This window comes from Alexandromys fortis, unplaced genomic scaffold (genome assembly GCF_014885135.2).
Source record: "Alexandromys fortis isolate MF-2015 unplaced genomic scaffold, M_Fortis_MF-2015_v1.1 scaffold_6, whole genome shotgun sequence".
Taxonomy (NCBI): domain Eukaryota; kingdom Metazoa; phylum Chordata; class Mammalia; order Rodentia; family Cricetidae; genus Alexandromys; species Alexandromys fortis.
In genome coordinates this window covers 1326063-1350303 of record NW_026067902.1, presented here as the reverse complement: position 1 = coordinate 1350303, position 24241 = coordinate 1326063, and positions in this window count along the sequence as shown.

The window sequence follows — 24241 nt, the reverse complement described above, 5'->3', positions numbered from 1 at the left end:
ATATGGTACAGTTTGATTTAATAAAACGGAACAGAAGTTTCTACTTCAGTCTAAGAGTCTGAAAGAATCCATCTGTCAGGAGTTTCGTGCACTCATTCAAGGATGCCCACATCTGTTGTCAAGACAGAGTACACAACTGGATCATGGAGAGCTAACAGAGCCCCCCCCCAAAAGGCTTATGCTCTTAATTATTTTAGTTTATTTTTAGTCATATTTATATGCATGTACAACACATGTATGTGTAAACTTGAGGAGGCCAGGGGCATCGGAAGGTGAGCTGTAGTCACCTCTGACGGTGCTAGGAATTGAACTCAGGCTCTCAGAAGAGTAATATGCACTATTAACTGCTGAGCCATCTCCATTCCCCTCAGCTTTATGCTTCCAATCTTTGAATTTACGATAACCTTCCTAAGGAAGAGAATTTCTTATTTCAAGTTAGGTTAAACTGTCTTTGGGTATCATACTTCATTTATGTCCTGAGCCTAAGAAATAAAAGCTCTTTGATATGAGAGACGATCTAGACAATAGAAAAAGAGTTGGTGCTGTCAGTTGGTGATGTCACATAAAGTGACAATGAATTTATTTTTTAAAGATTTATTTATTTATTTATTTATTTATTTATTTATTTATTTATTTATTTATTGTGTATACAGTGTTATGATTCCATGCCTGCAGGTCAGAAGAGGGCATCAGACCTCATTTCAGGTGGTTGTGAGTCACCATGTGGTTCCTGGGAACTGAGTTCAGGACCTCTGAAAGAGCAGCCAATGCTCTTAACCTCTGAAATATCTCTCCAACCCTGAGATGATTTTGTAAAGCAACAATCTTAATATCTTTGTATAAGATTTTAATATATATATATTAAAATCACATATATATACATATCTATTAGTGTCAATACAGACTTTTTTGGAATAAGGTGTTATTATATGAAGAATAGAATTAGTGATGCTAATAATATATTGTAGTACCATGAAATTTTGAGTTNATATAATTATAAATATATAATATCTATTTAATATGATTTTATCTATAGTATAAATCATACAATTATTTCTAATAACATGGATTTCCTGAATATACATTTAAATTCTGAATCACCTGTAGAAGAGCAAAAAGAGTTTTGTTTCAAGTTTAAACTTAGGGCCAGTAGCATATGAGGTAAGAATTGTACCAAAAAGCTAAGTTTTTAAGATGTACATACTCGTCAAAAATATGAGCATCTGAATGAAATTTACTTTTGTGAAAAATCTGGGACAGCTTTAAGGTAAGACTATACACAACTAACCTGTGTATAAGAGTTGGTCTACATCCAGAAAAAAAAAAACTTGCTATTATTACAGGGAGGTAGAGAAAAATTAGATGTGGAATTCAAATCTTAACCTCTAAACGTTTATGTATTAAACTGAGAAACTAAGCCCGATAAGCTTGGAGAAAAAGTATCACCAAACCAAATCTATTAAAACAACCTTGTTACCAGGCAGTGGTGGCACACACCTCTAAACCAAGCACTTAGGAGACAGAAGTATGCTGATCTCTGAGTTGAGTAGCCTGATCTACAGAGTGAGCCCCAGGACAGCCAAGGCTGTACAGAAAAATCCTGTCTCAAAAGACAACAGCAACAAAACAAACAGACGAACAAAAAACAACAGAGAACATTTATCAATAAATTGTTGAGAAAACTAAATATCAAAATATACAGTTTTTTGAAGTATGTATGCACACTTCTGTGAAACACTGCCTAGGAAGGTAAATCTTGTAAAACAGACAGAAAAGCAAAAGGAGAAGAGGAAGAGGAAGAGCACGAAGGAAGGGAATGGAGACCAGGAGAGCTCTGAGTGGTCATTTACAGTATAGTGGCTTATTCATCTTTCACATCATAGGTGCTGGGTCTTGAGTACTCAGTTATGGGTGCAGGCTCCTGCTGCCTTTAGTTTTTCTTCCCCTCTGCATCCTGAAAAACTGTGCTGTTCACTTGGATAATTGTGGGAGAGAACAAGTAAGACTGCAGAGAATGTTTTCTATCTGCTAAAGCACAAATGAGGGCCTGGAGAGATGGCTCAGTGGTCAAGAACCCTGATTGCTCTTCTGGAAAACCTGGGTTCAATTGCCAGAACCCACATGGCAGTTCACAACTGTCTGAAATTCTAGGTCCAGGGAACCCAATACCCATGGCAAAACATCAATGCTTATAAAAAAGAAAGAAAGAACGAAAGAAAGAAAGGAAGGAAGGAAGGAAGGAAGGAAGGAAGGAAGGAAGGAAGGAAGGAAGGAAGGGAGAAAGAACAGATGATTTCACCACATACCAGGGGCCTGCACATGGTATCCAGATCTCCACAGTGATCCTTGCCTCTTGCATACTTATTACGTAGAGTCTCTTTTCACAGTGTATCCAGTACACGTTATGATGCGACTTCTAAGAGTAAGACATAAGAGTTTTCTGTGTTAATCCTGAGATAGTCTCTCTTGGATCACTCATCTGGAAAAAATGAATTTGCTGTTTGCAGTCCTGTAAAATGATGTGCTTATCAGGGAAGTTATAGCCAGCTATCAGCAAGGACGTAACAACTACTACATGGATGCATTTGGAAGTAAATTCTACAATTCCAGCTGAATCATGAGATGTCCGCAACCCCAGCCAACCATTTGACCATAATTTGTGAGAGCCCGAGTCAGAAGCACTCAGATTAGCCCTCTTTGATTTCCTAATCCTCAGGAACTATGTGAGGTAATGACTGTGGTGATTTAAGCTCTTATGGTTTGGTTAATTAATAACACAGATAGAGATTAAGTAATGAGATGACATCATTTAATTGCAAGGCAGATGGAGAGGCTGTTTTATGTCCAGGAGACAAAGATGTGAGCTTAGTTCTACACAGCAATCTCAACCACACACAATATCCAACTGGAAAGTGGTGACACAGTACTTCGCACTTTGGAACTGCTAAGAACCAAGCAGACGCAGAGGGATCATTCATATTCTCTAAGCGCTCTCAGCCTTCCTAACTGTTCTATTGGCGGTTCAAATGCTGCCACAGAGAATGCTAAAGTAAACGGGACCTTAGGTTCCAGTTTCTCCATGATTTTGCCTAAGAAAAAATTCTGATATTCTCTAGAAGAATCTAGTGAAATCAAGACCTCTAGACAGGAGGAAATAGCCCTTCCCGAAAGATGCAATTCCAGTGAACACTCTTGGGCCAGTCTTTGCCCAACTAGAAATAAGTGCAATGGTTGCCAAGTAGACATAACAGAAGTTGAGAGGCAGAAGATCTCAGCCCACCACTCTTAATAGTGCAGGAACTGTAAGTCAGTAGGCCTGTTTCCATGTCTGCAAATCAAGGAGAATTTTGTAAATATCTTATCCTTTCTTTTATTATGGAGGTCAAGATAAATCACGTAGGCAAGTTGTTCTATGTATATTACATATGTAGCAATTTTCATAGTCAAATTTTACTTTCCTAATAACCTTTTCCCTGTAGTACCAAGGTCATATAATTTCTTGGATAGTAAGTTTTAAGCCTTTTCTTTTTTTAATGGAAATTACTTTCAAAGTAAAGAGCAAAGAGTGTCTTAAACTATAAGAAAGTGTTTCATCATAAAGTGTACAAAAATAGCAACAATAGCCATGCTAAAGTCTAAGAGGCCCATGAGGCCACAGCCCTATGCAAGAAACTATAAGCAATTTAGGAATGCTTAAAGTGGGAAAACCAGTTTTCTCCAGGAAAGAACACAGCAACTGATTTTCCAGTAGCAAATGGTCAGCACTGAAAATATACAAACAAGTAACATTATACACACTGAACAGGTTGTATTCATGTATTTAGGAATATATGTGTATATACATGCAAGTACACATACATCTACAAACACTTAGCAAATTGATGAAAAGTAGAAGACATTAATTTGAACAAAGAACTTGAAAAGTTATATAGGAGGTTTTAGAGGGAGGAAAGAAAAGGGGGGAAAGAAAATAATCTAAAAAACCAAAAGAAATGTACATGTATTTATATACATATATATGTATATATATTTTAAAGATACAAACAACAATACTTCTAGACATTGGACGGCATTCATGGGTTGCCTAGCTTTTGTCTTATAGGTTAATATCCATCAAAGCTCCAAGTTGTTCCTCTGCGGTAAAGTCACACACATCCTTGTGTTCTTAATTCATATAATCAAAATGCATATGAATTTACACCTGTCCACTTCCCTTTCCATCCAGCCACTGGCTTTGAGGTGCTTTGCGATTCTTCTCCATTAACTTTCATATAAAAGAATCTAGTTATCCAGGCTCACAGGTTCATGCATCTTTTTTTCTTTCCATCTATTCATTATTCAGGTTTTCCCATCTATCTTATACTTTAGACACATGGTACCATTTTTTTCTTTATCCAATTATATATCTTCAGAAACAAAACAATAAGTAAATAAATAAAAACATCACCGGTAATCAAACTTACTGGAGAAAAAAAGTAAGCATGTCACAATAATGAAGGGTACATTTTGGTAATATATATACATATGTATATTATAATTTTATTATAAACACTATTTACTGAAGTGACTTGAAAATATGTACTCTTTGATTGTTTCTTATAAATACATATTTATTATACACATACTTTAGCTGACAACATTAACAGCTTTAAAAATGTCTTCTTTCTTTCATTCTTCTCTCTTCTTCCAACCTCTTCCTATTTCTCACTTTTTCATTTCTCTTCTTTTATATTTATTTATCTATTAATATTTTTAGACAGGGTCTTTCTAATTATCCCTGATTGTCTTGGTATTTACCAGGTTGGTTCAGCATCATTTTGTAATTCAGGCTGTCTGGAATCCACAATCCTCTTGTGTCAGGTTCTTCATTGCTGTTATGAAAAGTGCAGTCCACCATATTCACCCACAATTTCATCATTCAGAGAGGAATTTTAGTCAAAGAATGGATTTTGATCAAACATTGTTGAGACCCTACTGTAGAGATATATCAGATACACAGTGTACTTTTTAAATCAATCATTTTTATTTTTATGATTAACCTTTAATCATTCAGAGTGGCTTTGATTTCAATGTGAAATCCCACGTTCTCAAAGAATAGAATCTATTATAGAAAGTTTGGATTACAGATAGGTAGTTACACTTCATATCACAAATTTACTGATTGAAATGCAATGAAATTGGTTTGCATGTGGTTAATTTAATCCATAGTCAACCCTAGAATAAGGAAAAACTAACATTTATTGAATATCTAGTAAATTCCAATCAGTATTGTTTTTTTCCAAACATCATTCTATGAAATTCTCTGAAAAACTCATCACATATAATCACCAATGAAACTCAGTGAATTTTGTCGACTTTGTTGCTAGGAGACGGCAGAGGCAGATTTATTCTCATATCTGTCTTATAACAAAGTCAAAGACCATGTTCCTTTAGGAAGTATGCACTGATCCGTAAGGGTCGTGGACAAGAGAATATTGGAATGCTTATATAATTTCCCAAGGGAACTACTTAGAAGGAAGAAAACGCATGGAACTAGTAAGTTTACAGTAACTTTTTTCTCCTTTACGGGTATAACCTATACTTCCAAGTCAACAAGAGCAATTTCTATTGCAGTAAATTCTAACTAAAAGATGACAAGATGAGATTTACAGTGGATCACTGGACAGAAACATCAAGGTCATAAGATCATCAACTCACTTAAACCTGTAATTACTTGCCACATTAATTGTTTCACTCATACAATAGTCATAACCCTTCGTATTTCAGAAATATGTATCTTTTTGTTATAATTCAGTGTTTTTTAGCTGCCTCCAGAATCACATCTCTTAAATTCTATAAGACCCTCTAAACTCAAGGTTTATGCACTGTGATTGACAGACCACATTGTAAAGAATTATGCAGATGCTTTGCCTGAAAAAAACTTTAATTGACAGACCTCTTGCAGGTGCAAATAATTCAGTCAGCCAAACAATATTGGCTTTACCTTTCACTTGAACATTGTTTCTTCAGGAAATAAGTTTAATTGATCATTTTTGTCAAAGTCACTCATGGCCATTTTATCAACTAAATACATTTCTGCAATAACTAGGCTGATGCTAATATGTAGCAACTGAAATAGGTACACACCATTTCTAGATTCCATACCCTCTTCTCTTACACTTATCTTGGTATCCAAGAACGTATGGAATCCGCACAGATCCTTACAGTTAGCAAGTGATGAATGCAATATCTAGCTGTCATACAAGAGTTTAATTTTCTCAATGATTCTATAATTATAACAGCAATGAAAAAAAATATATATATATATTTCTAAACATAAACATAAATATCATCCATAAGGAAGAAATATCAGTGTGTGTTTATGATATTCACTCAAATGTTGTAACCTTGTCAAACGTGGAGCAGTATTGATAGTTACTGGGCTTAGAATTGTAATTTGGACTCTGAAGAAAGAATACTGTAGTCTTTGCATGACTTATCTTTAAAGGAATCATGACTTGTTATTCATCGTTTTTACCCTACATTTTGTTATCATGAATTTAAAGATATTATAGCAGGTTATAAAAACATGGGCAATCCCTCTGTCAGTATGGCGTCTTGCTGTGGATCTTGGCGTTGTCCATTTCAGCCTCATTCTGTGTTTTATTTGAGGAAATAGGTCCAGATGGTAGAACCAATAACTTTTAAAGGATGAGTTAGCACTAACTGAGTACTTCTAGCTCCTAAATCCTCACAAAATACACCCAGGAGAATTATCTTAATGGCCTATTTATTTTCTATATTAGGCATGTAAAAGATGCAAGGATAGAGAAGCTGATAAGTTCTGAAAAATAAAAATAACTTTTATACCCCCAAAGGTAGAAGAAAGGCCTTGCTTATGATGCCACTAAGAAATAAAATACCCACTCCTCAGATTCATAGAGGGGTGTGTCCCTCTTAACCCATTTAGTTCGTTTTATAGGGAAAACCTCGATCGTATTTCTTTTTTACTGTTGAAAACTGGCCAGCCCATGTGTTGGTTAAAATAAAGCAATATGAAATTCTGCTATGTATGCCTTTCTATCATTCCAACTCCCCATATATAAACTAAATTATATTTAGTGTAGAAGCAGAATTGTTTGTATTCTTTCTTGCACTTCAAAAAAAAATCTCCTGTATCCTACAAGTCTTGTACCTTAATGAGTTTTGTTCTCCTAGATTAGCATTTAATATCTGGCATATTTTCTACAAAGCACAAATATCTATAAAAAGAACTTGATGCTATAAAACTTCCATTCCTTGATGTAAGAACTTAAAATTTCTCAAGAAGGGCAACTTTTTTTCATTTATGGTCAAGTATGAGACTTCAAAGACATGAATGTAAAAACACAAAAACCAAAAACAACAACAAAACCCAGGATAATCTGCTCTCTTTAATGAGAGAAATCTCCCACTGGCAGGGACATACAGGATTCTGAGTTGCAGGTCACATTTTTTCTTAAATCCTGTAATACGCTTGCAAGTGCTGAGCTTCCTAATTTTTCCTTAAACAAGCACTTTTTTCTCCCTGCTTTATGGCCTCATGAAATATACATAGATGTATGGAAGTGTGTGAAGCAAACAGAAAAGTGTTGGCATAATTTAAACAAAATTATAAACCCAGCCACCTGTGCTACTACCAACTTTAAAAGAAAAAGTGAAAATATAAAGTTAAAATACCCTGATATGAAGTAATAACCACACTTAAATTCTAGCATTGACTCATGTTACTTTTCTCATATGAGAACAGGAAAGCAAGGATTGCAAATGTGGAGAGATATTGTCAATTAGATTGAAAAAATCATAATAGTAGTACTTGGTGAGAGATGGAGAGATGATATTCCCCTCATCATTCTGACTCTTCTCATTTCACGGTGGGAAAAAAAAAGGATGAGAGAAAATCATTTATGATTTTGACTATAGTAAATATTGGATAGAGTGTTGTTTCTAAAATTCTTAAATATGTTTGTACTGTTACTTAAGTAAAGGAAATGAAGAGAAGCCCAATCTTCACAAGTCACAAAAGCATCATTGATATACTGATCTTTTAAAAAGGTTACTACATTTATAAATCAAAACTAATATATTCTCATGGATTAATGATTTTTCTGCCTTATAATATCAAATGACATCAATGAACTATGGTCACTTGGCATCTGTTTCTTTGTTCTTTGATATGAATTATTTTGTGTCACAAGTTTGTGTTTGTGAAGGCCTGGGCTTTGGAATGGGTGTAGCCCTGGAGCATCTGAACCATGTGCTGAGAGAATCCCTGTTGGCAGGTGACATTTTTGAATGAAATGGAACTCTGGAAACCTAATAGGTTTCTGCAGTTGGTCCAAATCCACAGTTCCAGATATTATTATTCTCTGTGTAGAGTTTGTTTTGTTTCTTCCATGTTTAAATTCAGAAGTCCAGTGGAGTAGAAACATAAAATTAACCTGATTGCAACAGAAAGCATTCTGGATAGAAAGCTCTCATTCTCCTGGTCTGCCTTAATGGGGGAATCAAATGTGATTTGGGTTGTGTGGAGATGATTACTGCTGGATAATTAGTCTAAAACATCTCTTTTCAAATCCTTTGCATGGCAATCAAGGAAGAATGTGAGAGGTTAGGCATTACATTACTGGGGTTATCAGCAGCATATAATTTCTTAATTATGCATAAAACGAAGAACAAATACCTGCCAATGGATTTTCTGAGTTTTCTTTGTGAGATGAAGTTTGACGTACAAAAGGGTCTGTGTACAAAAAGGCTTACTGGAGATTGTGTGGTTAAAAAGACACACAAAAAAGATTCTTTTTCTGGTTGTGTGTAACTAAACTTGGTTTTACATCATCCCTGAAATGGGAGCACCAATACTCATTTGATTCTTAAGTTCTTTCAGGGGTTACATTGTCTTAACTATCATTAATAGAGCATATGTTAAAAGCGCTACATTTTCTGTGACTCTCAAGATAGAAATAAGTTTAATAGAGATATATGCCACCCGGCCATGGCATTTTCTTTCTTTCTTTCTTTCTTTCTTTCTTTCTTTCTTTCTTTCTTTCTTTCTTTCTTTCTTTCTTTCTGATTTCTGTCTCTTCCCTGCCACGGCCTCCCATATCCCTCCCCCTCCCCCAATCAACTCCCCCTCTCTCATCAGCCCAAAGACCAGACCTGGTTCCCTGCCCTGTGGGGAGTCCAAGGACCTCCCACCTCCTTCCAGGTCTAGTAAGGTGAACATCCAAACAGCCTAGGCTCCCACAAAAAGAGGAACATGGGATGTACTCACTCATATTTGGTTTCTAGCCATAAATAAAGGACATTGAGCCTATAATTCGTGATCCTAGAGAAGCTAAATAAGAAGGTGAACCCAAAGAAAAACATATAGACATCCTCCTGGGTATTAATCTTCATCAGGCGATGAAAGGAGACAGAGACAGAGACCCACATTGGAGCCATGGCATTTTCTAAATCTAACACAGATCATTAAAGCACACATTCTAAACAGTGCTTGAGGGGAGGCCTGTCTTTTACTAAAAGAGTCTTATTTAGCCTGTGTTATTATTTCTTAGGTTCCTTTAGAATGGCATGTGCTATTTGAATGTGTCAACCAGTGTAAAATGAATTAGCATATTTACTTACACATCCTCTAATTTTGGAGGAAAATATGTACATTTTTGATCTATTGTGATGGCTTGTCAAGAACAGATGAAAGTGTTAAGAATTGTTACTATTTGTGCTAATTCCTCCTCAAAGTAAAAGGAGTGCTTTAGCATTTTGCATCTTTTCTAATTGTTATTAAGTAGGGCAGTTTGTAGAAAGAGTGCTAAGGCTGGAAGGTGATTGAGAAGCCAGAGGCATGGACCTCAAGTCTTGAAAGTATATTTAAAGGCAGTGACAAGCCATAGATATTTAGCTACACGATTTTATTACAAAACATCAAACCTCCATGAAAGGGCACTTTTCATAGTTCAGTGTTGCTGTGGATACAAGGGAGTATAAAGGATGTATGTCCCAGGATGATGGCTCCATCAGTAAAATGCAAGCTTGATGACCTGCATTCAAGCTATAACACCTACTTAAAGAAAAGCCAGTGGTGGCTATATACACCCATAATTCCAGTGCTGGTAAGGCAGGGACAGGCAGATCTATGAGGCTTGTTGCTCAACTGGTCTGACCAAACCAGTGAGTTCCAGGTTCACCAGAGACCAGTCCTAGGAAAATTATGTTAAAAATGGTTAAGAAAGGTGCTCAACAATGAACTTTGGCCTTTGCATGCATGAAAACACGCACGCACGCGCACGCACGCGCGCGCACGCGTACGAACACTAACAGACACACAGATACGCAAAGAGAGAGAATCTATTAACTATCTCAGAAAAATTGCATATCCTTAAAAGACTATCTACATCATGATTATTGACAGCACCAAGACATTATTCAAAAGTAGCATGACTTCAGAAAACATGTCACTCTGAAACTATAGCAAATGTTGATTAATTTAACCAATATTAGGAAAATGAAGTAAACACAACAATGAGCAAGAGAAGATCATTCTTAGAAAACTGAGTTTCAACATGTTTGATAAAATACATTCTGGTATAGATACTTTATTACAACATAAGGCAGCCAGAGTATTGCTCAGAAACACTAAGCTTCTGCACTTTATATTTGGAGAATTAGCTTCTGTTGTATGATGTCATAGTTATTTATGACTTTAGAGTGAAGAAGTAATTTACATTTCACTTTCAACTCTAAGTTTACAGTGCAGTTATGGCTTAAATCAGAAAGTAATATTGTGGCAACTTCAAAAGTATAAATTCCAGGTAAGAAAATAAATTAGTACAGTGCACCTATGTCATTACAAGTTTTGGTCACTCTCCTATACTTGAAAGAAAGAAAACAGGTTTGGATTTAGGTGCCTCACACAGCTTGAGATAAAGTAAAAAAATCTCAAACCATTTCAAGAGTTTGACGATATTTTTTCCACTATCTTTGTGAAACGCCATTTGTTCATCTATTCTAGAGGTATAGAGGAATCTATCCTTTTTTTTTACTTTCAATTTTCTCATTTCTGTACTGTAGGTGAAGGTCAAAACAAAGGGCACAGTAATTTTTTGTATCCATTGCAATTCTGCAAATTGGAGGCACTTGAAAATATATTGTTTCTGAGTGCTACAAAAGGCTGGTGTCATGGGAACCCACTCCCTTTTCCACTCAGGGAAAAAGGTGAATGTGTAAGCCTTTGTGCAAAATGAGTAGACACAGTGACCCTCACACTTTAACATGGTCCTTTCATTTCCAGGTCAAACCAGGTGGGGGTGGTTATAAAATCTCATTTTATCTTTTGGCAAGGTCTTCAGAGCGGTGAGTAAAGAGGAAGAACAAATCACTTCCAGAACCATCTTTTAGACATGTTTTGTCAAACCATCAGGATGGCTCTTCCTGTGTGACACAATTGAGGACAGAATTCCTCATCAGAGTTGGTTCACGGTAGCAGACCCATGTCCACAGGCTGTTGCTCTACCTAAGACTGCACATCCACGGGTAATAATTAGTTAAACCCTTGAAATAGCATCTATAGTTTTCTGTGTGACCTTGCAGATAGGTTTTGCATTCCCTTTTTTTTGGAGCATAAAGTATAAAAGTTGCCAACAGAACATAAATGTGATTAGATACTTCTTCCCTGACATAAGTAATGTAGATTGGCCCAGGTGAGCCACTACAGAAATTTTATTTTTCTCTTCTGGTCTACCATATTGTCTTCTTTTTCTCAGTTCTTTGCCATTTATTGACCAAGAAATATCCAGCTTCTCTCCTAAGAAACATGTTAACTTGATCTGATACTAATTTTCTAAATGATCCAACTACTGATTGATTAGCTCACTCCTGATCAGGATGAAGAGGCTATAGTAAGCTATATGATAAGCACACAGACCTTTGGCGAAGTAGTCTTAGTACATACTATTAGATGGCATTGGATACGCAGCTTGACTAAAGAGTGTTCCCATTCATTGTTTTCTATAAGCATGGGGGTGGGTAGAATTGTCTTCTAAAGGTCTCGGCATTTTGAACATAAAGAGGCTAGGTCTGCAAAATGTCAAAGAGTCTATGTTTTATATCACAATAAATACCCACTTTAAGTTTTTCTACAATTTCAATGCTGTTTTTCTGTTTAGCTTCAGGACTGGATTCAAGAAGGAACACTGTATTTCTCACTTCAGCTCTGAAATGCTATTGTCCTTTGTCATCCTTTGTTTTCTTAAGGAGAAATAGTCAGCACCTCTGCATTAACCCATTTTTTTTCCAGTGGGATCTTAGGAAGAAGCAAGAGAAAAGAAGAGATAAAAGAAATACCCACTTTCTGCTTGTGTCTCTATTAAGAAAAGTAGGTGTCAAAATATAGTAGAGATTGTCATTTGCTTCAGTTACCATATACAGTTACTACCATCAACAATACTTATAGTTATCTACAAGGCATCTACTTTTAAAACTTTAGGAGGTATTGCTCAGAACTAGACATTGTTTCCAACACATCAACTGGTAACAAAGTTCATCCTAGAATCTAATTCCCACTGATGAGTGAGACAAAAATGTTAAAAAACAAAAAGCAAAAACAAAAACCCTTCACCTCAGACATCCTTTGCAGTCATTACCTTTATGTTAAGTATTTGAAGACTGAAGCTGATCTCAGGAAAATGAGAAAGTAGAGCAAAGCCTGCCACACTTTCATTTATTCACGGAGAATTACTATGCAGAGAGCTAACTCTACTCGGTGCAATGGCGATAGCTCTAGACTTAGAAGTAAGTGAACTAGGTTATTCTATAGAGAAAGGTCAGCAGCCAAAATCATCCTGAATAGTCCCCAGCAGCCTGAAGCACTTCACTTACTTTCAAATGTTCCTACTTCTCTGTGCAGTAGAAAGTTTCTATTTCTCTTTGGTTAGTTTAATTTTTTGGCTTGGAGTCCCTGGAATGAGTATGTGGTTGAACAGAATCCAAGGCAGAATGCTGAATGATTTGATCACAAAGATGGAGCAAAAGAGATTATGTATTTTGGTTCATTGGAGTAGTTAGAAGATTGGGGATTTTATAGATTAGTTGGAACTCTAGAATCTTGTTGGTGAAAAAAGTGGAGGACAGTGCTGCAAATAGAAAACTTTCAGGCAACATTTACTTGTTTATTTAGTTTTATTTTACATGTATGGATGTTTTGCCTATGTGCATGTCTGTGTACTACATATGCCCTGTGCATGAGAAAGTCAGAGAGGGAATTGGATGAACAAGAACTAGAGTTACAGACAGGCCTAAGATGCCATGTTTGTGCTGTAATTGAATCTGTCCTCTGGAAGAACAGTTACTTAGGGGTCTTAACCTTTTAAAATATAGCAACCTTTGAAAATAAGACATTTGATGACTTTTGGGTCCTTTCTATGTCTTACCATTTTAAATTACATAAAATTGGTTTTATTTTAGTGTGTGTAAGTGGACATTATACAGCATAATCAAATACTGAAATCAGGCCTCGTTCTGGAAATCAAGCTATAGCCAGTATAGAATAAACTGTACCTTTCGTACAGTTTTCAGGCACTACCTCCATAGTTCATCTGGGTGTTGTGGATCACAGTGATAAATTGTGGGCAGTAGTTAGCTTTGTTTTGCATAAGGCAAAGAGGTATCAGTTTTAAAACCTTGATTTTATCCCCCATCATCTCATTCCATTTAGAATATGATTCATAGATATTTTTAGAAGAAAGATGAAACAAGGTTAAATCAAAGTTATGGGTACTCTGGAAATCTTTTAGATCTGGCTTTAAATTCAACCATATACTTATCCATTCACATTACTATTGGAAACTTGCTTCTGACAGGTAATTAAGCAAACTTGCAGCTTTAATAGAGCTGAAGGAGAGAAGGAGAAGATGTGTGGATATTTCAGTCAGAGGAATTTCATGTCTCTCCTAGATACTCTGGCCTTATGCTTCACAATGTAGACAACAGGAACCATTTAGAATTGTTTCAAAGACAAGAATGTATGTATATATAAAATACATTATCATGAATTCTAGAAAATATTTATTGGTTTTATTATTCTAATTAGTGCCAATTGACTATGGTACCTCCATGGAAGAGTATGGGGACTGAAGGACTAAGGAATATATTAGGTTCTTGGAAATCACCTAGTAGTTGATTTCTTGGCACACAACTGAACTAGATCTATTCTGTTTTCTAAAGGTTAGTAAGAACTACAATGACTGTCCTAGAAACTCTATAATGATAAGAACAGTCTATGAAATGGCATCTTGTTTTCAAAGTAGAAGAGACATAGTTGCAATTTAATCAGTGATAAACATACAAAGTCTATAGTATTTTACAAGAGAGTGAAGTAGTTCCTAGAAGTCCATTCTATAACACAGATTACACACAAGTGAATACCAAGGTTATGATAGTACAATATATAGAAAGAAAATGGAAGTGGGGTTTGGTTTTATTTATAATTCAACTGTTAACCAAGTTTGTGGCCTTAAGGAAGTCACTAAATTTCATAATACACACACACACACACTTAGCTAAATTAACTTTCAGCTAAAGATATGCTTTGTTTTAAGTTATCAAGACTATTCTTTGGATACTATTTTCACTCATAGATATACTTCAAAGACAAAACCTAGTGAAACCTTTAAAAGTTAGAGTAAATCTAGTCCAGTTATGTACTAGACAATCACTCGTGGGTCAATTTCTAAGAACTTAATGTCTAGTTTCTTTCTCTGGTCTCCATGTTTTATCATGGAGATACACTGGGCAGGTGACACCAAATAAAATGGGCTGATCTTGAGATTTTGTTGTAAGGGCACCTATCTGCAAAATTACAGCCAGTGGTCTGGTAGACTTAATGCTGCTGAATTTATTCCCTTTTTAACTGAATATTTTAACAGAATATTTAACTGATTCCTATGTTGCTTTACTCAGCTACACAGTTACTAAGGGCTGAATCATTAAGCCTTCCAGGAGCTCAGATCCTTACTCTGTTAGTGCCATGAAACAAGGATTACCTTGGTCTGATCTCTGCCAGACTTTACTGTTGGCACAGAGCCTACAATGTAGCAAGAACTCAATGAATCCTTGTAGACTGTATAACAATGCAAATGAAAATCATATAATTCAGTAACCCAGACTCATGAACATATCTAGGGGAGTTTACACAAATCAAATTTTGAAAATTTCTGCCTTGCATGAATTTTTGTAGATGCAACCCAATTTCTTCCAGGCCATAAAGAGTAATTACTATAATCACTCATGTCTCCATGCAAAAATAAGGTGTAACAGTCGTGCTTTCGGAAGGTGTATTATAGCCCATACTTCATTTTGGAAAGATTTATGTGGAAGATTATCAGCTTTACTACAAGGCTAATAAGGCTAATGAGGAATATAAGTAAAACTGAATATATGGGAAATTTTTTTCTCCAGTGTGTAAAACAAAACAAATCTGTAGTAGAAACCCACATATAGATTAATGCCCTTATTACTACCTAGGTACAAAGAAAGCCTTTCCTCTTTTTTTATTGATTAGTTTCTTACTAGCTCATCTATTAAAGGTAGATTTTAATATATTACATCTTTTAAAACAAGCACATGTGTATAAATCTATACAAGAAATACTTTGAAGTGCCTTTCTAAAACACAGAGAAACCCAAAGACTAAGATTTCTGAAATACATAAGGAAAAAGTGAAGAGTCAAGATAAGATAGTCAATACAGGGAGATCAGAGAGGACTGTGGTGTATTATAAGAATAAATGTAGCTGGTATGTAGCACATGCTTATAATCCTGGGTCGGGGAGAGGAAATCAGGAGGATCCTCCTAAATTCAAGACCACCCTGTTCTACATAGTGAGTTCCAAACACCCAGAATAGCATAACAAGACCCTTTCTCAAAAAATTAAAGCAAAAATTAATTATTAATTAAACTATATTACAAGATTCAAATTGAGGTGGAACATACATATCTGTGCAGTCTATCAATTCAAATATGAATAGGCAAGCTGGGCGGTGGTGGCGCATGCCTTTAATCCCAGCACTCAGGAGGCAGAGGCGGGTGGATCTCTGTGAGTTTGAGGCCAGCCTGGTCTACAAGAGCTAGTTCCATGACAGGGACCAAAAAGCTACAGAGAAACTCTGTCTTGAAAATTTAAAAAAAAAAAAAGAATGATTAGGCAGAAAAAGTCATAGATCATGTAAAAATATTACTAAATTTATGTTTACTGCTATGTGGTGTAAAAGGGTCATGGATTCTAGACTCTTAGCAATGTATATTAAAACACAAGCTGGTTTGTACTTATAAGACAATTGCACCTGAGTCAAATCTCAGTCTAGAAGTCTGTCAGTAATTTTGCAGATGTCAGTCTATGAAAGACCCTCAAGAAAATGTGATGACATATGAAGAAATAGCATGTTGCCAACACAAGGCAAAGAGAAAATCTTATCATACTGTAATGTATTAATAATTCTTATGAATTATGAAAGGATTTATAAAATGAAAGAATAGGGTGGCACCCTATTATGTACTTCTTTTTTTTAGAATGCATATATTTCCTTTGGGAAGAAAAAGAGTCATTAAGACCCAGAAAAAAAATGTTACATGCATTTCATTTCAATTTCAGGAAGTAAATATACCTCATAAGTCTCAGAAAAATAACTAAAAATTACAAGATTCAGCTGAACCCTCCCAAGGTTATATAACCAGTAATGTGCTGGTGAGGGGAGACTCTCCAATGGGACAGCTGAGTTCTCTGTGATTTGTGTAAGGGTTCCAGTGATATAGCTTTGGAAATAACCAATATGGTAGGGTGAGGTTTTGATAATAGAGTTGCCTTTGTGTCATCTAGTGTGGGTTTTCTTTTAAGCATCCTTCTTCATCTGGCACTGCAAGTGGATCTGAATTCCACATCTACCGGGTGGATTGGCTTAAAAGCCTAAATGGTCCAAAGCCCAGAAAGTCTCCCACCTCACCCGCTTTTACCTACTAAGTGGTTTTTTGTAAATCCCCTGCCATAATGGAGCTGTGTGAGGCGACTTGGAAAAATTCAGAGTTTCTGCCTTATGTCTAGAGCCATCTGGTATGGGACAGAAAGAAGAAAAAATTTGGAAAAAAATTTTACTTTTCTTCATACCTATTTTTGTCTCTATTGTACCTTTCTTTGACTATATATGTCTGTATAAATAATGTTTAAGCTTTCCACAATGAGCAATGAATTTTCCTTCAGTAATCTTTGAAGTTTCAAGGAAAATAATGGGATCTCACAACAACTCCACCAAGTTGATATGACATCAGGATGCTGATAGCCCTACTATAAGACCTGTTTTGGGCCCCAGCTGCTCAAGATGGTTCCAACTTGGTTAGCTGAAATGGTGCACTTTTTTTTATTTTTTTTTTTTTTTTACAACATTCGGGCCAGAACTCCAAATAGAAACATTAGAAAAACCCTATCAAATACTCAGGGACTATTTGCAATTATTCCAGGCGGTGATCTTAGAACTTAACCATCATTTTACTTTCACAGGATCCCATAGAAAGAACTACTGAGAAAATGTGCGATGTCCAGACAGGACAAGCAGGATACAAGAAAAAAGACTATCCAATCCAAGACAGGGTAAGACAGTTTTGAAAATTTTCCTGCCTCTGAAAATAGTCTGTCAGTTACTCTAGGCCTTAGCAAAAGTGGGTTGCGCCAATGTTGCAAATGAGAATTTGGGTGATTGCCCAGGTAGCCAATTGTCTCTGTCATTTGTTGCACATTTTGGAAGTTGCTTGATTGCACTTCCTGCTTATTCAAATAGTATTATTTCCCTTCTCTGGTCTTCGATGGGGTTGAAGACTAGATAGTTGTAGTTACTTTCCTCTCATGACTTGGCCAAGTTATTTATTATACAAGACTTAAACTCATTAGTATTGGATAATTATGGAAACATATATTACATGTTTCTTGCTTGATTTTGTTTATACTGGTTGTAATTCTAATTTTTATACCTGATATTTGTTCTTATTGTATATAACTTTGTATTAGGCTTAGAACTTTTTTATTTAAACAAAGGGATGAGGTTCTGTAGGAATTCCTACAGCCAGTAACCTTTAAGTTACCTGCCCAACTGTGCGTGGCTTCTTATGCTATATATGCTGATGTAAAACACTTGTCCAGCCTCTTTTCCAGCTGTGAGATTCAGTTGTTATTCCCTGTTCCAGCAGAGGATTGTGATCTGTGAGTCTACCCCTAAATAAATAACCCTCTATTATACTCAGTTCCGAGCTAGTGTGGGATTTCTTTTAAGTGTCCTTCTTCAAGCCTGCTTTGGTTGGTTGGTTTTGTTTTTAAGGCACTATATAGCTCTAACTGGCCTTGAATTGATGATCTTCCTCCCTCCGACTCCTAATTGTAAGGATTCTACTACTTCACCTGACTGAAATGCTCTCCTGTCCTGAGCAAAACTGACCCTGAACAATCATTTGCTATTGTCTGCCCTCTGGGACTCAGGATCATTTACATGCTTAATAAACAAGAAAAGAGACTTCAACCAAGAACAAAGGCAACCAGGAGTCCTATTGCCCTTCAGGTTTTCATATAGGAAAGATCGTGAACACAGAGTGCATAGGCAAAATTATCACTCAGAATTTCTGGTCCTCATCAAGGAGAAGACTGCCTGTCTTGAGTCCAAAAAAAGAGTCATTGAATCCTCTAGGCCCATATCTAAGAAGGCAGGCACTGTGTCATCCAGGCAAGCAGAAGGGAGATGGAGTGGTGACATTTGGATGCACTTTGCTCCTGTCTTCACTGGTCTTGCTAAGCTCATTTCCTCTCCAGGTAGCTGCTAACACTTCTATATTATTATCTTGTCATCATTCAAATTTGGTTTGTGAAATCATTCTGAAAATCCCTGACAGGCTGCTGATACAAGGTCAGAAAATGACATTTCGTTTTTATTTTAAAGCTGTGTCTTCAACAAGCAAAAATTGGGATGTGGACTTAAATGTGTGTGTGATGAATTGGGGAAGTACTTTTAGGAAGGGAGTGGGGAAGGAGTTCAGGATGGGGCACTGGAGAAAGACAAGTATGATGTAAATTCAGCAAAGGGTGAGTCTCAGTATGATCCCACAGAGAGTTTTGGAGCATGAAGGGCAAGTACTGGCCATAATTCCCCTTTTCTAAATGAGGTTCAGCCTGCCCCAAAACTTAGTGCAATCTCCTGGAAACTTCTCAGTGAGTTAACTGCTATTAAGCACAAATGATCCTCAGGAAAACATTAGTGGTAATCTGGGAAGGCAGTAACTGGGTCTGTCTGTGCCCCACAAAGGGTATCCCAGGATGCACAGCAGAGGTTGTCTATGCATGGCTCATGGTTCTGTCTGAGGAGTAACTCCTTTTGTTCTTTATTCAAATTCATGTCTACTTCACTAGTCAAAGAAGAAAACTCTTCCAGTTTTCTATATTAGGACGTTTTATCCAACTGTTATCAGGGATTCAGCTTGACATGAATATAAACAACTTGTTTGTTACCCTGGCTTCTGATTTTTCTTCTACACATGTTAATCAAAGCCAGTAAAGTAGCTAGCACATATTTCATGTAGGCCACAGAGGCAGAAAATATTTAGAGGGTTTTTTATTTATTTATTAAAAATTTCCACCTCCTCCCCTCCTCCCACTTCCCTCCCACTCTCAATCCCCTTCCTCCTTCTTCTCCTGTCCTAAGAGAAGTTTGGGTGCCCTGCCCTGTGGGAAGTGCAAGGCCCTGCCCCCTCCATCCAGGTGTAGAAAGGTGTGCATCGAAACATACTAGGCTCCCACAAAGCCAGTACATACAGTAGAATCAAAACCCAGTGCCATTATCATTGGCTTCTCAGTCAGCGCTCATTGTCAGCCACATTCAGAGAGTCCAGTCTGATCACATGCTCGTTCAGTCCCAGTCCAGCTGGCCTAGGTGAGTTCCCATTAGATCAGTCACACCATCTCAGCGGGTGGACGCACCCCTCGCGGTCCTGACTTCCTTGCTCATGTTCTCCCTCCTTCTGCTCTTCATCTGAGCATGTTGGTAGTTTTGTTGTGGTTTTGAGAAATTCTAGATATAATCCAAGAGACTAGCTTTGTCTAAACTTGTTTACCTTTTGACCAGCTTCGGAGTCTATTAAGTCCTTTCTGAGCCTTGTATCTGTTTCCTTGCTTTTGCTCCTCACTTCTCTCTGCATATGGTATCCTCTACATGGAAACTTTTCATAAACATTGCCTGAAGTGCATGACAATGCTAACTCTATCGTGATTATAACATTCCAATAGTAGGGATAGTTCTTATTTTATTGAGAAAAATGAGATGATTAAACAAAATCCATTTAAAATGAATCTAGGTTTTACAGTACTCACATATTAGTCTAGACTCTCTGGCCCCAGACTCCATAATCCTATCTAGGTGGTATCATCTGAGTGACTACCATAACAAGAGTAGACATGTCATTATAAAACCTCACATAACACGTGACAAGCTGCAGGCACTCATTTTTTTAAAAAAAAATATTTATTTATTGTGCATTAGTGTTTTACCTGCATGAATATAAGAGTATCACCACATAGATGCCTAGTACCTAAAGGGGGAAGATGAAGGTGTCAGATCTCTTTGGAACTTTAACTACACATGCCTCGAACTGCCACATGACATATGGAAATAAAAGCAAGGTCCTCAAGAGCTGAAAGCACTCTTAACTGCTAAATTATCTTCCCATACCAGCATATGTATTCATTTTTTGTTGGTAAAATGAACCAAAATGAGCTAAATGAACCAGAAGGTCAATGTTGGAATAATGTGGCTCCCTTTGATCTTATATGCATTAGTTTTGTTGGACAACAAACCCCTCCCAAGTTAAAGAATATTACCTTTCTATAATAATCATTAGTCTATCTTCTACATCTGTGAGCTAGCAATGTAGGCTGGGAACAGCTCTGTAGTTCCACAGTTCTAAGTGGTTGATTTCTACATCCTGGTTGCAGTTACTTCTACACAACATTATTACCTTGGTTATTGGTCAGAGAACTGGAGCAACCCAGTGAAGTAGGTCCTACATCTGTAATTATCTAACTAGCCACCTTGAACTTGTCCACCATCCTGAAAATGTCTTACTAGGAAGAATTCAAGCATGCAAAAAGTGTTGAAACCTACAACACATATCAACATACCATTACTTCTATAGTTTGCAGTTGGTCAGAGTAAGTTACAACATCACCTGAGATTCAAAGGATAAAATAAATTTTCTGTTTTTATGGATGGTATTAAAATAATATGGTAAAGGAACATGGAAGGCTAAAAACTAGTAACCATCTTTTACAACACATCTCATCCTGTGCTTATAGGTTATACTGAAATATGAAATACAACCCCCTCCTTTATATCTAAGGCTTTATTTAGATATGAAATGCTGATAATATTAGATAAGAGAAGTTGGTAAACGAAACACTATTTATAAATAGCTTAAAATAGTAATTAGGTCAACTAGCAGCAAGCTTCCTCTTGGTCTATGTTTTCTGGTCTCTGGAAAATATTATAAAATATAAGAACAGTTCTTCAGCCATATTATACACATGTACTTTGGAACAAGTTAAAATAAAACAATGAGTTATATAACACTTTGCTGCCTGGATTATCTATCCTAATATTGGTGTGACTCACTGGCATGGTGAAAATCAAAAGGCATCTTATGTATTTCCCAACATAATTTCCTTAAACAGGAACTTTATGCATACTATTTTTACATCTGTCCACGTCGCAATATGACATGAAGGGTCTTCTATATAACTCCAAACAGTTGAACCTAAAATATAAAATGCTACAATGATCCCTGTGAGGTCTAGGGAAATGGTACCATCAGTTTAAATTTTTATTTGTATATGGTTATTTTTACTGTTTTTAGTTTCTTGTCTCATAGAGATGGGGATTGAATTATTTTCCACAGTTTTGTGAATTCATCTATAAAGGCATACATAGGAAAAACATTCTAGAAATAGAATATGTGTTTCAGGCATGATATTTTCAAAACTGAAACACATAGCTAAAATGAACTGGACTTCATATAAACAATACATAAAAGCATATTCTTCCAAATACTCATATAATAGAATGGACTTTTAAATATATACATTTCATCTATATTCAACTAGTGTCATCATAAGTGCTGAGTATAGTCACATGATTATTTAATTTGCATTTGTAAAACATGGGGTTCTATAATTTCCAGACAATTTGTATTTAATTTAAGAAAATGCTAGTTCAGTCATAATCTTTACTTTAATATGTTATCTGCATTTGAAAAAAGCTTGCACAGGCCTTTTATACCATAAGGAAGATTAACCCTTTTGTCTGTTAAGTGTTACCATTGTTTCATCTACTTGGCTGATGAGTATATTATACATAGACAAAAATCACACTGATCATAAGTATACAGTTTAACTAATGCTGGCAATTACTTACACACTTGTAATCATCACACAAATAATAATATAAATTCCCTTGGTTCATCCCCAAAACCACACACCAAACACACACACACACACACACACACACTTTATTATTGCCTCTCATTTTTTTTTGACAGAGGGTTGACTGTATAGTCAGAGTTTACTTCTATCTTCTAATCTTCTTGTCAGGTCCTTGGGTGCTAGGATTATAGGTGTGTGTCACAATACCAAGCTCTCTTTAACAACATACAGACAAAAGCACCTGGAATCTGAGCAGACTGTATACACTCATATCTATATAAAAGATTCCTGAGTCATGAAAATCAAGGGCTGGCACAAGTCTAGCCTGGTTATGTAGTAAAACTGCATCTCATAAAACCAAATAACAATATATAAAATTAAATAAATGATATAAAATATAGTGATGTAGAAATTTCTAGAGCCCTCCTCCTTTTACTTAGATACTTGTATCCAAATGTAATGACACTATGTAAGCATGTTCGAGCATGCAATATGAAATCATATAACAAGCTCCACTAATAAAAGTTTCAAGTATATTTACATATAAATAAATATGTTTTATTATTTTCTTTAAATATGGAACAGGGTAGATAGCTCAGCTGCTAAAATCTGGCTCCCAGTGCCTACAACAAATAGTTCACAACCAGCTATAACTTTACTTCCAGGAGATAAGTGGTATTCTTAAGTAGTCTATGCATATGTGGCATAGGCAGACACACAAAAATAAAAATAATATGATACCCTTTCATGATAAGAGTCCTGGAGAGCCGGCAATGGTGGCGCACGCCTTTAATCCCAGCACTCGGGAGGCAGAGGCAGGCGGATCTCTGTGAGTTCAAGACCAGCCTGGTCTACAAGAGCTAGTTCCAGGACAGGCTCCAAAGCCACAGAGAAACCCTGTCTCGAAAACAAACAAACCAAAAAGATGGAGCGTGATTGAGGAAGATGCTCCACGCTGACCTTGCCTCTAGAGGCTTGCACACCCACACTCACGAACGCACCCACACACCCTTCCTCTAAGTTACGTGCTTAAGAACTTTATTGGGCTGAAGAGACAGTACAGCAGCGAAGAGATGGGCTGCTCCTCCAGAGGTCCTGAGTTTAATTTCCAGCAACCGCATGGCAGCTCATGACCGTCTGTAATGGGATCTGATGCGCTCTTCCAACATGTGGAAGGAACTACATGCAGATAGAGCATTCACACACTAAAAAAATACATAAGTAAACAACTTTCTTTTCAAAAGAACAGTTTTATTGGTTTCTCCTTCCAAATAGACTTAAACTCCTTTGAGGCTGAGCATGGAGTACCGTGGACCGAGATCCCTGGCATGAAGCCTGGCATACACTGTGTGTTCCTTGGAACTGTCTGGTACCACTGACAGAATAAGAAAACCATGGTAACGGCAGCAGGTGCTTCACGGATGCCAGGCGCTATGGGAAATGGAGAACGTTCCTCATCTAAAACCTTATCACCCTCTTACAAAGTAAGGGCGGTCTCTATTCCCAGTTCACAGATATCAAAGCGCAGGGCAAGGGAGGTTAAGAAACCAGGTTAGAGTGTCACGGCATGAACAGAGGCACCTGGGATAGAGGGGGCCTCACCGTGGAGGCGCAGAGCGAGATTTTCCGTAGTGTGACCAGGAAGTGGGGTTCTTAGGAGGTGTGGCAGGAGCCCCCTCCCACCCCCCATTACTTCACCTTGTCTCTTGAGTCCTGCCGTACCCTCCGC